At 54.5% G+C, this 10,125-nt stretch overlaps 1 protein-coding gene and 1 long non-coding RNA gene across 3 annotated transcripts in view; both read right to left on the bottom strand.

The window, feature by feature from the left end:
- The window catches only part of FCER2 (Fc fragment of IgE receptor II), a 14,873-nt gene extending 12,088 nt beyond the window's left edge, over window positions 1-2,785 (bottom strand). Inside the window, exon 1 of the mRNA XM_017500137.2 lies at window positions 1,961-2,785. The gene's annotated coding sequence lies outside the window, so the exon portion shown is untranslated. The remainder of the gene's footprint in view (window positions 1-1,960) is intronic.
- Window positions 2,786-5,532: 2,747 nt separating this feature from the next.
- The window catches only part of LOC108283704, an 8,563-nt gene continuing 3,970 nt past the window's right edge, over window positions 5,533-10,125 (bottom strand). Inside the window, exons 2-3 of one of the 2 annotated variants that reach the window (XR_001816923.2) lie at window positions 7,803-7,844; window positions 5,533-6,332 (exon numbers count right to left, since the gene is read on the bottom strand). This is a non-coding gene — a long non-coding RNA (uncharacterized LOC108283704). The remainder of the gene's footprint in view (window positions 6,333-7,802; window positions 7,845-10,125) is intronic. The other variant, XR_001816924.2, reaches the window with a different exon arrangement.

The following is a 10,125-nucleotide window of genomic DNA, read 5'->3' as shown; positions in this document are numbered from 1 at the left end:
CCACCATGCCCAGCTAATTTTTTGTAGTTTTAGTAGAGACGGGGTTTCAACATGTTGACCAGGATGGTCTCGATCTCTTGACCTCGTGATCCACCCGCCTCGGCCTCCCAAAGTGCTGGGATTACAGGCTTGAGCCACCGCACCCGGCTACCAGCTTTTATTCTAATTGCTTTGCCTGTGTGACCTCAGCCAAGGAGTCAACCATTCTCAGCCTCAATTTTCCCCTCTGTAAAATGGGCTGAGGACAGCACCCAACTCATAAGGCCAAGATAGGATCAAATGAGATCACAACATACCTAAGGCTTTTGGTGCCGTGCAGCGCACAGTGGGTCTTCAGATACTAAACGTTTATGAAGCATCTACTCCGTGCTATGTCGTACTGGGAAATGCTAAGAGCCCATGACCCAGGCCTCAGCCTTCTCCTCTGCCAACGTGCCCAGGGCACCTGGAAAATGCTCTGACTTTACTTATTTATTTTGAGATGGAGTCTCACACTGTTGCCCAGGCTGGAGTGCAGTGGCATGAACTTAGCTCACTGCAACCTCCACCTCCCAGGTTCAAGCAATTCTCCTGTCTCAGCCTCCTAAGTAGCTGGGATTACAAGCACATGCCACCATCCCCAGGTAATTTTTATATTTTAGTAGAGACAGGTTTTCACCGTATTGATCAGGCTGGTCTCGAACTCCTGACCTCAGGTGATCCACCTGCCTCTGCCTCCCAAAATGCTGGGATTACAGGCATGAGCCACTGCACCTGACCAAGTCCTCTGACTTTATTTTATTTCATTTTATTTTTTGAGACGAAGTCTCGCTCTGTCACCAGGCTGCAGTGCAGTGGTGCAATCTCAGCTTACTGCAACCTCCACCTCCAGGGTTCAAGCAATTCTCCTGCCTCAGCCTCCCAAGTAGCTGGGACTACAGGTGTGTGTCACCACGCCTGGCTAATTTTTGTATTTTAGTAGAGACAGGGTTTTACCATATTGATGGAGCTGGTCTCAAACTCCTCACCTCAGGTGATCCATGCACCTCAGCCTCCCAAAGTGTTGGGATTACGGGTGTGAGCCACCGCGCCTGACCAAGTGCTTTGACTTTAAAGCATCTACTATGTGCTGAGGAGCATGAGACTTGGGGTCATTCAGGCCTGGAGGTCACTGGCTACCTTCTTTCGCTGCCTGACTATAGGTAAGTCCCTTATCTTGGAGCCTCAGGGAGGTGGGGGTGTGGGGCAGCCAGGCTCTGATGAGTGGCAGCTCAAGCTGGCCCTTTTGATATTGAGAGGAGTCCAGAGATGTCACCATCCTGGGACTCCGGCTGCAAGGGAGGCAGCCGGACAGACCTGAGCCAAGTCCCGGCTTCTCCCTGGGTGAGCAACTCAGTTTCCTCATCTGTAAATTGGGCATATTCAAAGCACCGGCACACAGTAGGTGGTCAGTAAACCTACTGGCAGGATGCTGGGGGAGCGTCCCCATTCTGTGGGGCCTCTCTCAGTGGAACTGAGGTACCAAGAGGGAAAGTCATTTGTCCCCGTTGTGCAGTGGTGGGGCTGGGACTCAAACCCTAGATATTTGACCTGGGAGCCTATTTGCTCAATCATTGGGAGACACCGTCTCCTGGTGGAGTGTCTACTCATAAGTGTCAGGTGGCAGGATCCCAACTCCAGGCCTTCCTTCTAACCCAAGAGGTCCTGCCTCTGTCTAGAGCCTTCCATGGCTCCCCAGCGTCCTCTATGATCGGCCCAGCGCACTCACCAGGCTCATCTCAGACCAGATGGCCTGCTTTCACTTCCCCAAATCAGGATCTGAATGCCTCCAGATTCTGTCCACACTGTGGTCCCCACCCCACCACCGCCCACCACCTCCCTTCTCTGGCTGCGACCTCTTCCTGGTCATCCCTTGAGGCTCAGCCCAAGGGTGCTTCGATCTCCGCTTCCCGGGGCCACCCCAACACACACAGATACGTACTCACGAAGCGGAGTTTGGAGCCTGTGTCTGTCCTCCCACTGCGTTGGGGTCGACCAGAGAGATTGGCAGGGACCGTCAGGGACAGAGGTTTAAGCAGGAAGAGACACTTTCTTCAGAAAGCAGACCAGCTGACAGTCGCTATTTTCATAGACCTAAATATGGGCTTGCCACCCGGATAACGTTACACGCATGGCCTCTCCTGGCATTCCCCACGCCCCAGTGAAGTCCATGCTATTATTACCTCCACTTCTCAGGTAAGAGAATTGGGTGAGAACCAGAGATCCTAAGAAGGAAGTTCCCACAGGGCTGAAGGAGGTGCACGGCAGCGTTAAGATTTGAACCAGGGGTATCGCAGACTGAATCATTATGCCACTAGGGCAGATCGCATAGGGCCCTGGGGAGCCATGGGACGCTCTAGGCAGAGGTGGGACCTCTTGGATTAGAAGGACGGCCTGGAGTTGGGATCCCGCCACCCGACACTTACCAGCAGATGCTCCACTATGAGATTATGTCTCTAGATGATTGAGCAAATAGGCTCCCAGTTCAAATGTCCCAGGTTTGAGTACCAGCAAGAAGAAAGGGAAGAGGAAAGAGAGGCAGAGGAAGGGAAGAAAAAGACAGGAAGAAAGAGGGGAAGAAGGAGGAACAGGAGGGAAGGAGGGAAAGAGGAAAAAGAAAGATACGTGAGATAGCATTCAGTCAAATGTGGACAATTGTGGCCGGGTGTGGTGGCTCATGCCTGTAATCCCAGCACTTTGGGAGGCTGAGGTGGGAGGATCAGTTGAGCCTAGGAGTTCAAGACCAGCATGGGCAGCATAGCAAGCTGTCGTCTCTACAAAAAAATATATAAAAATTAGCAGGCATGGTGGTGCATGTCTGTGGTCCCAGCTACTGGGGAGGCGGAGGTGGGAGAATCACTTGAGCCCAGGAGCTCAAGATCAGCCTGGGCAACACAGTGAGACCCCATCTCAAAAAAAGAAAGAGAGGGAAGGAAGGAAGGAAGGAAGGAAGGAAGGAAGGAAGGAAGGAAGGAGGAAGAGAGGGGAAGGAGGGGAGGAAGGGAAGGAAGAAAGGAAAGAAAAGAAAGAAGAGAGGAAGAGTGGGAAGGGAGGGAAGGAAGGAAAGAAAAGAAAGAGAAAATGAGGAAGGAAGGGAGGGAGGGAGGGAGGGAGGGAGGAAGGAAAGACAAGACTAGACCAAACTCCATCCCAGCTCCATCCTGGAACTAGAATTCACCCCCGTGTTCCCAAGCTTCCTCCTCCTCCTCCTCCTGTGTCCCCATTGCTGGGACAGTCCGTCCGTCCACCCAGACACCCCACCAGGCCCAGGCCTTGTCCAAGCACCTCCTGATCCTCCACCCCACCCTTCACCCAGCACCGAGGCCTGGCTCTTCCTAAAAATATATCCTGCTTCTCCTCATCCTCACAGCCGCTGCCCCTGGCTACTCCCCAACCCCCCGGACCAGATGACACCTCCTCTTAGGTCCCCCTGCCTGGCCTGCCTTGTCCCTGGAGCAGCCTCCTCCCGGACCTCCCCACTCCCATTCCACCCCCATGACAGCCCCACCTCCTGTCTTGCCCCCCAGACAGACTCTCCAGGGTCCTCACTTCCACCTGGCCTCCACGGCAGACCCCCCGGGGGGTCCCCAACCCCACCTACTCCCAAGACAAATCCCCCAGTGACCCCACCTGGCTTGGCCTCAAATGCTGTCGTATGTCCACCCAGCAGCCCCCAGTGACCTCTCCAGTACTCACTGGCCAATTCTTTGCTTTTCTTTTTTTTTCTTTGAGACAGAGCCTTGCTGTGTCTCCCAGGCTGGAGTGCAGTGGCGCGATCTCGGCTCACTATAACCTTGCCTTCCTGATTCAAGTGATTCTCTTGCCTCAGCCTCCCAAGTGCTTGGGATTACACGAATGCACCACCACGCCCACTAATCTTTTGTATTATTAGTAGCGATGGGGTTTTGCCAAGTTGTTCAGGCTGGTCTCGAACTCCTGGTCTCAGATGAGCCACTCGCCTCAGCCTCCCAAGCTGCTGGGATTACAGGCGTGAGCCACCACGCCTGGGGTCTCCCTCCCTTCTTTACCATCTTAATTCTTGGCCAGATCAAGGTGGAGGGGACATTTGGGGCTCAAAATGAACAGCCTCAGACCACCAGGGTCACTCAACAGGCATGCACCAAGGGCCACTGGGTCCAGGGTGACAGACAAGGCAGCATGGTCCCAGCTGTTCTGGAGGGCAGGGTCCTGGGGACATTCCAGCCAGGCCCCTCCCTGACACGGCAGGGACATTCAGCCCCAGTGGATGGCCAGCCCAGCCGTCCCCCCGGTTGCGAGGTGAGTTGCAGGGGCACAGGTGGGCGTCTTCTGGAGTGAGAGAAGAAAGCCCTTCTCTGTTTCTTCCCTGAATGGCAACCACCTGCCCATGTCTTCTCTCTGCCTACAACCGTCCATGGCTCCCTTCTGCCCTGGACATGGGAGGTGGCCCACCCAGGAGTGGGGATTTAGAGTTCCCAGTTGAGAGTGAGGAGGGGGTAAAGGATCAGGGAACACATTTTGGAGAGGATAAGGAGGGTGGGCAAAGTGCCAAGGGGTCTTAGTAAATAGAAGGCTAGGTGGCATAGTGGCCAGGGCTGCAGATGCCTGACACACACTACCTGGGTTCAAATTCCTGGCTCTGCCATTGAAGTGCTGTGTGACCTTTGGCAAGTTACTTAACCTCTCTGTGCTTCACATAAAGCAGCACAGATCACCAAAGCTTCAAATTCCTAGGGTGGTCGTGGAAATAAGATGTTTAATATGCACATGAGACACTAAGAACTGTGCCCGGCCAGGCGTGGTGGCTCACGCCTGTAATCATAACACTTTGGGAGGCTGAGGTGAGTGCATTACCTGAGGAGTTTGAGACCAGCCTGGCCAGCACGTTGAAACCTCGTCTCTACCAAAAAATACAAAAATTATCCAGGAGTGGTGGCGGGCACCTGTAATCACAGTTACTCAACCAGGAGGTTGAGGCAGGAGAATTGCTTGAACCCGGGAGGCGGAGGTTGCAGTGAGCTAAGATCGCACCACGGCACTGCAGCTTGGGTGACAGAGTGAGACCCTGTCTCAACAAACAAACAAACAAACAATCCCAGTGCCCAGCATCTATTGCTGCTAAGTTAAACTATAGAACAAAGTCATCTATATATTTTTAGAGACAGGGTCTCACTGTCTCCCAGGCTGGAGTGCAGTGGTGTGATCACGACTCACTGCAGCCTCAGCCTCCTGAGGTTCAAGAAATCCCCCTAGCTTCAACTCCTGAGCAGCTGGGACCACAGGCACGCACCACCATGCCTGGTTAATTTTTAAAATTTTTTGTAGTGATAGGGTCTCACTATGTTGCCCAGGCTGGTCTCGAACTCCTGGGCTCAAGCAATCTTCCTGCCTCAGCCTCCCAACGCAGGGGTTACAGGCATAAGCCACTGTCCCAGCTGGAGTTTGGTGTTTCTGAGCTCTACAAGCGCAGGAGCCCCAGCCCAGCCCCACCCCACCCCCACTCCCGCCCCCTCCCCTGGCTCCACCTTCCCGGTGCGAAAGCCCCCTGCCTGCAGCTCAAACACTAGAATGCTCTGGGGCCCCAGGGACCCAGTCACGGGACTGCCCCACCTGCGTCCCCTCTGCGGTGTCAACACACCTCCTGGTCACTTCAGGCAAAAAACAGAAAGCTGTGCGGATGTGGGCCCCAGATCTGTGGGTGTTGGTTCTTCTTTCAGATTTGGGATCCTCTGCGCGTTGGGGGAGCGGCGTCTCTCTCCTCGTTTGACCTAGATCAGGACTCAAATGGAAGGAGTTTGGGGTATCCAGCAATGACGACCCTAAACCATCCCCAGCAGAGTTCTCATCCCAGCAGCCGCCCCCGCCCCCCGACCAGCTCCAGCTCAGCTACAACTCAATCCCCTCACCCCACGATGCTCTGATCCCAGCTCTAACCTTTGCTTGGCACAGGACTAAGGCATGTCCCAGGCTCTAATCACGGAACCTCCATACTGGGGACAGGACCTGGCTCCGTGTCCCAACGGGACACGGAGCCAGGCAACCCTGACCCTAACACCATCCCGACGCAGCCCTGGGCTCCTCTACCTGTTTAACCTCTCCTGAGGTTACGAGGGGGAGAAGGAAAGGGTGTGGAGTTGGGGAGGAAGGGCAGGAGGTGTGTCAAATCCAGAGGGGCTTCCAGGAGGAGGTGTGTTTAAAGCTGGATTCCTCCCACACTGCACTGTTGACTTTGGGGCTGATGATTCCTTGCTGGGATGCCGTCCTGTGCATTGTTCGATGTTTAGAAGCATCTCTGGTCACTTGTAGCCAAGAGTCATCACGGCTGAGAAGGACTGCTTTGAAAACATGATTCCTAGATCATGCTTTGGTTTGTTTACATTGTGGCAAAATATGCATAACATAAAATCTACCATCGTAACCGTTTGAGACAGAGTCTTGCTCTGTCACCAGGCTGGAGTGCAATGGCTTGATCTTGGCTTACCGCAACCTCCACCTCCCAGGTTCAAGCGATTCTCCTGCCTTAGCCTCCTGAGTAGCTGGGATTGCAGGTGTTTGCCACCAGACCTGGCTAACTTTTTATATTTTAGTAGAGACGGGGTTTCACCACGTTGGCCATGATGGTCTCGATCTCCTGACCTTGTGATCCGCCCGCCTCGGCCTCCCAAAGTGCTGGGATTATAGGTGTGAGCCACCGCACGCAGCTGGAATTTGGAGTTTTTGAGCTCTACAAGCTCTGCAAGCCCAGGTGCCCCTCCTGGGACTGGGGCCCCCAGAGGCAAAACCTGTGCTCCTCTCCTAGCAGGGCCAGGAGGGCAGCCTGGAGTCACAGTCACACACACCCCTCTCCCTCCCCTTCCCGACCCTCACTAAGGCAGAGAGCCCACCAACAGGAAGAGGAAAGGGGTATGTGGGGTGAGAAGAGCCTGGAGCTGCACTTCTGCATTCCTGGAACCTTGGGATCTGGAGCCCAGCTGTCTTGTTGGTGTGGATTGTAGCAGTGAGGCGGGGAGAGCTTGCGGGGACTGGTATGTGTGGCCAGGAGTCCTCAGGATGAGAAGGGACACAGAGATGGGCCTGTCTGCACCCTTCCCTCCAGATGGCCCCCCGGAACTCCAGGAGGGGGGTCCTGGATCCCCCTGCTCGTTGCCTCCCTGTCCCCTCCCCTCAAGGCCCCAGGATACTTCCAGGGACCAGAGAGCTGAGCCAGCAGGTCCTGGGACTCCAGAGAGCAGCCCAGGCAGAGCCTGGGAGATTTGGGGATTTCTCTCCAAATGCCCTCAAAGACCCCGAAATCCTGGACTCCAGGCTCTACCCTCACAGACCCAGGCCTTCACCTTCCTGGAGACCTAGGAAGCCAGGCCCCCAGACCCCATCCTCAGGGATCCAGGCTTAGTCTCTTAAAGACCCAGGAAGCCAAGACCCCAGACCCCACCCTCAGGGACTCAGGCTTAGTCTCTTAAAGACCCAGGAAGCCAGGCCCCCAGACCCCACCCTCAGAGACCCAGGCTTAGTCTCTTAAAGACCCAGGAAGCCAGGTCCCCAGACCCCACCCTCAGGGACCCAGGCTTAGTCTCTTAAAGACCCAGGCAGCCAGGCCCCCAGACCCCTAGGAATTTGGTATGAGATCTCGTGTTTTTCTCCTCCATCCCTGCTGTTCTCGTGCCAGTTTCTGGGTCTGCCAGGACAGTGTGTTGCAGGGGGGTGCTGCCTCTTTGCTGGACGCACCTGGTCACTGTCCCCACTGGGTAAACCCTGATGTGGGTGAGTAAAGGCTGTGGGGGCCCAGGCCAGCTGCACCTGCTTACCTGCTATGTGACTTAATCCTCTCTGGGCCTCAGTTTCCTCATCTGTAAAATGGGGATAAACACAGTTCTCTCACATAGGTTGCTGTGTGCATAAAGCCTTCAGCCCAATGCCAGATATGGGGAGGCTCTCAATACACAGGAGCATTTTTAGTACATTTTCCTGAAAAACGTCTCTCCCATAATTAACCAGCCCCCAACCCGGCAGCCTACAAGGCTGTGTGTGGCTGACACCTTCCCCTCTCCATTGCCTCCTCTGTACGCCCCTCCAGTGGCAATGGCCTGCCTTTCTGTTTCATTTTTGGAGAGATGGTCTTGCTCTGTTGCCCAGGCTGGAGTGCAGTAGTATGATCATGGCTCACCGCAGCTTCAACCTCCTGGGCTCAGGTGATCCTCCCACCTCAGCCTCCTGAGTAGCTTGGTCTACAGGCATGTGCCACCACACCTAGCTAATTTTATTTTATTTTTAATTAATTAATTAATTGTTTAAAATGGAGTCTCACTCTGTCACCCAGGCTGGAGTGCAGTGGTGCGATTTCGGCTCACTACAATCTCCTCTTCCCAGGTTCAAGCGATTCTCCTGCCTCAGCCTCCCGAGTAGCTGGGATTACAGATGCATGCCACCATGCCTGGCTAATTTTTTGTATTTTCAGTAGAGACAGGGTTTGGCCAGGCTGGTCTCGAACTCCTGAGCTCCGGAACTCTGCCCCCCTCAGCCTCCCAAAGTGCTGGGATTACAGGCATGAGCCACCAGGTCCTGCTCCTTCTTCACTTTCACAGCCAGAAGCACAGCCTCTTCCAATCTCTCTCTGACTCTCATCCTCCTGCCTCTTCTTGTAAGGACTCTGATGACATGGGGCCACCTGGAGAATCCAGGGCGATCTCCCATCTCAAGACCCTTAATGTAATTCTACCTTCAGACCCCCTTTGCCATAGAAGGTGACCTGTTCACCGGTTCCAGGGATTAGGATGTGGACATCTTTGGGGAGCTGTTATTCGGCTGACCACAATACCCTAAGAGACAGATGCTGTTATTATTATTTTATGTTTGAGAGGAGTGTCACCCTGTTGCACAGGCTGGACTGCGGTGGCGTGATCTCGGCTCACTGCAGCCTCCTCGTCTCAGGTTCAAGTGATTCTTGTGCCTCAGCCTTCCCAGTAGCTGAGACTACAGGTGCGCACCACCACGCCTGGCTAATTTTTGTATTTTTAGTAGAGACGGGGTTTCACCATGTTGGCCAGGATGGTCTCGATCTCTTGACCTCGTGATCCACCCACCTCGGCCTCCCAAAGTGCTGGGATTACAGGCATGAGCCACCTCGCCCGGCTTATTATTTTTAAGAGGAGTCTTGCTCTGTTGCCCAGGCTGGAGTGTAGTGGCGTGATGTCGGCTCACTGCAGCCTCCTTGTCCCAGGTTCAAGCAATTCTCGTGCCTCCGCCTTTCCAGGAGCTGGGACTACAGGCGTGCACCACCATGCTCGGCTAATTTTTGTAATTTTTAGTGGAGATGGGGTTTCCCTATGTTGGCCAAGCTGGTGTTGAACTCCTGGCCTTAAATAATCCACCTGCCTGGGCCTCCCAAAGTGCTGGCGTTACAGGAGTGAGCTACCGTGCCCGCCAAAACTCTGGGTGTTTTCTTGGTGTCTGCTACATTCATCCTTCTGAGCTGCGTCTGGCTCTGGGGATAGAAAGAAAAGAGACAGGAAAGGTAAGAATCCTCATGGGGTTTTGGGGGACAGACCTGTCGAGGAGACTGCCTGCCCTCTTTGGAGAGCCCCCTGGGGACTTCCCCACACTCCCCAGCCTTCCTAGGAAGAAGCCCTCGGGATCTGAGGGGGTTTCCTGGGATTGGGGGAGAGGGGTGGGAGGCTGATAAGAACAGACTACTCTGTCTCAAAGACATGTCCTTGGAAAGTGGGGACACCATGGGGCTGCTCTACCCAGGAAACCCTAGCTGGGTTCCAAGATCACCAGCAATTTGCTGACTGAGTCCCAGAGAGAGTTGCCCTGGGGTCACTCAGGGGGCTATTGGTGGGGACGCCCCCTAAAAAGAATCAGGGAGCGTCTGAGAGGTGCCCCTGTCTGCCTCCATGCCCTGCTTCCCAGCACAAGCCACCTTTGGAATCTCCGAGGCAGACCCTACTTTCTTTCCCTGGACCCCATTCCCCATGCTGGAACTGCAGTGGAAGGGGCATTGCTTTTCTTTTTTTTTTGGGACGGAGTTTCACTCTTGTTACCCAGGCTGGAGTGCAATGGCGCGATCTCGGCTCACCGCAACCTCCGCCTCCTGGGTTCAGGCAATTCTCCTGCCTCAGCCTCCTGAGT

This window comes from Cebus imitator, unplaced genomic scaffold (genome assembly GCF_001604975.1).
Source record: "Cebus imitator isolate Cc_AM_T3 unplaced genomic scaffold, Cebus_imitator-1.0 Scaffold263, whole genome shotgun sequence".
Taxonomy (NCBI): Eukaryota; Metazoa; Chordata; class Mammalia; order Primates; family Cebidae; genus Cebus; species Cebus imitator.
Note: the sequence above shows the minus strand (reverse complement) of the source record. Positions and strands in the feature narration are given on the sequence as shown.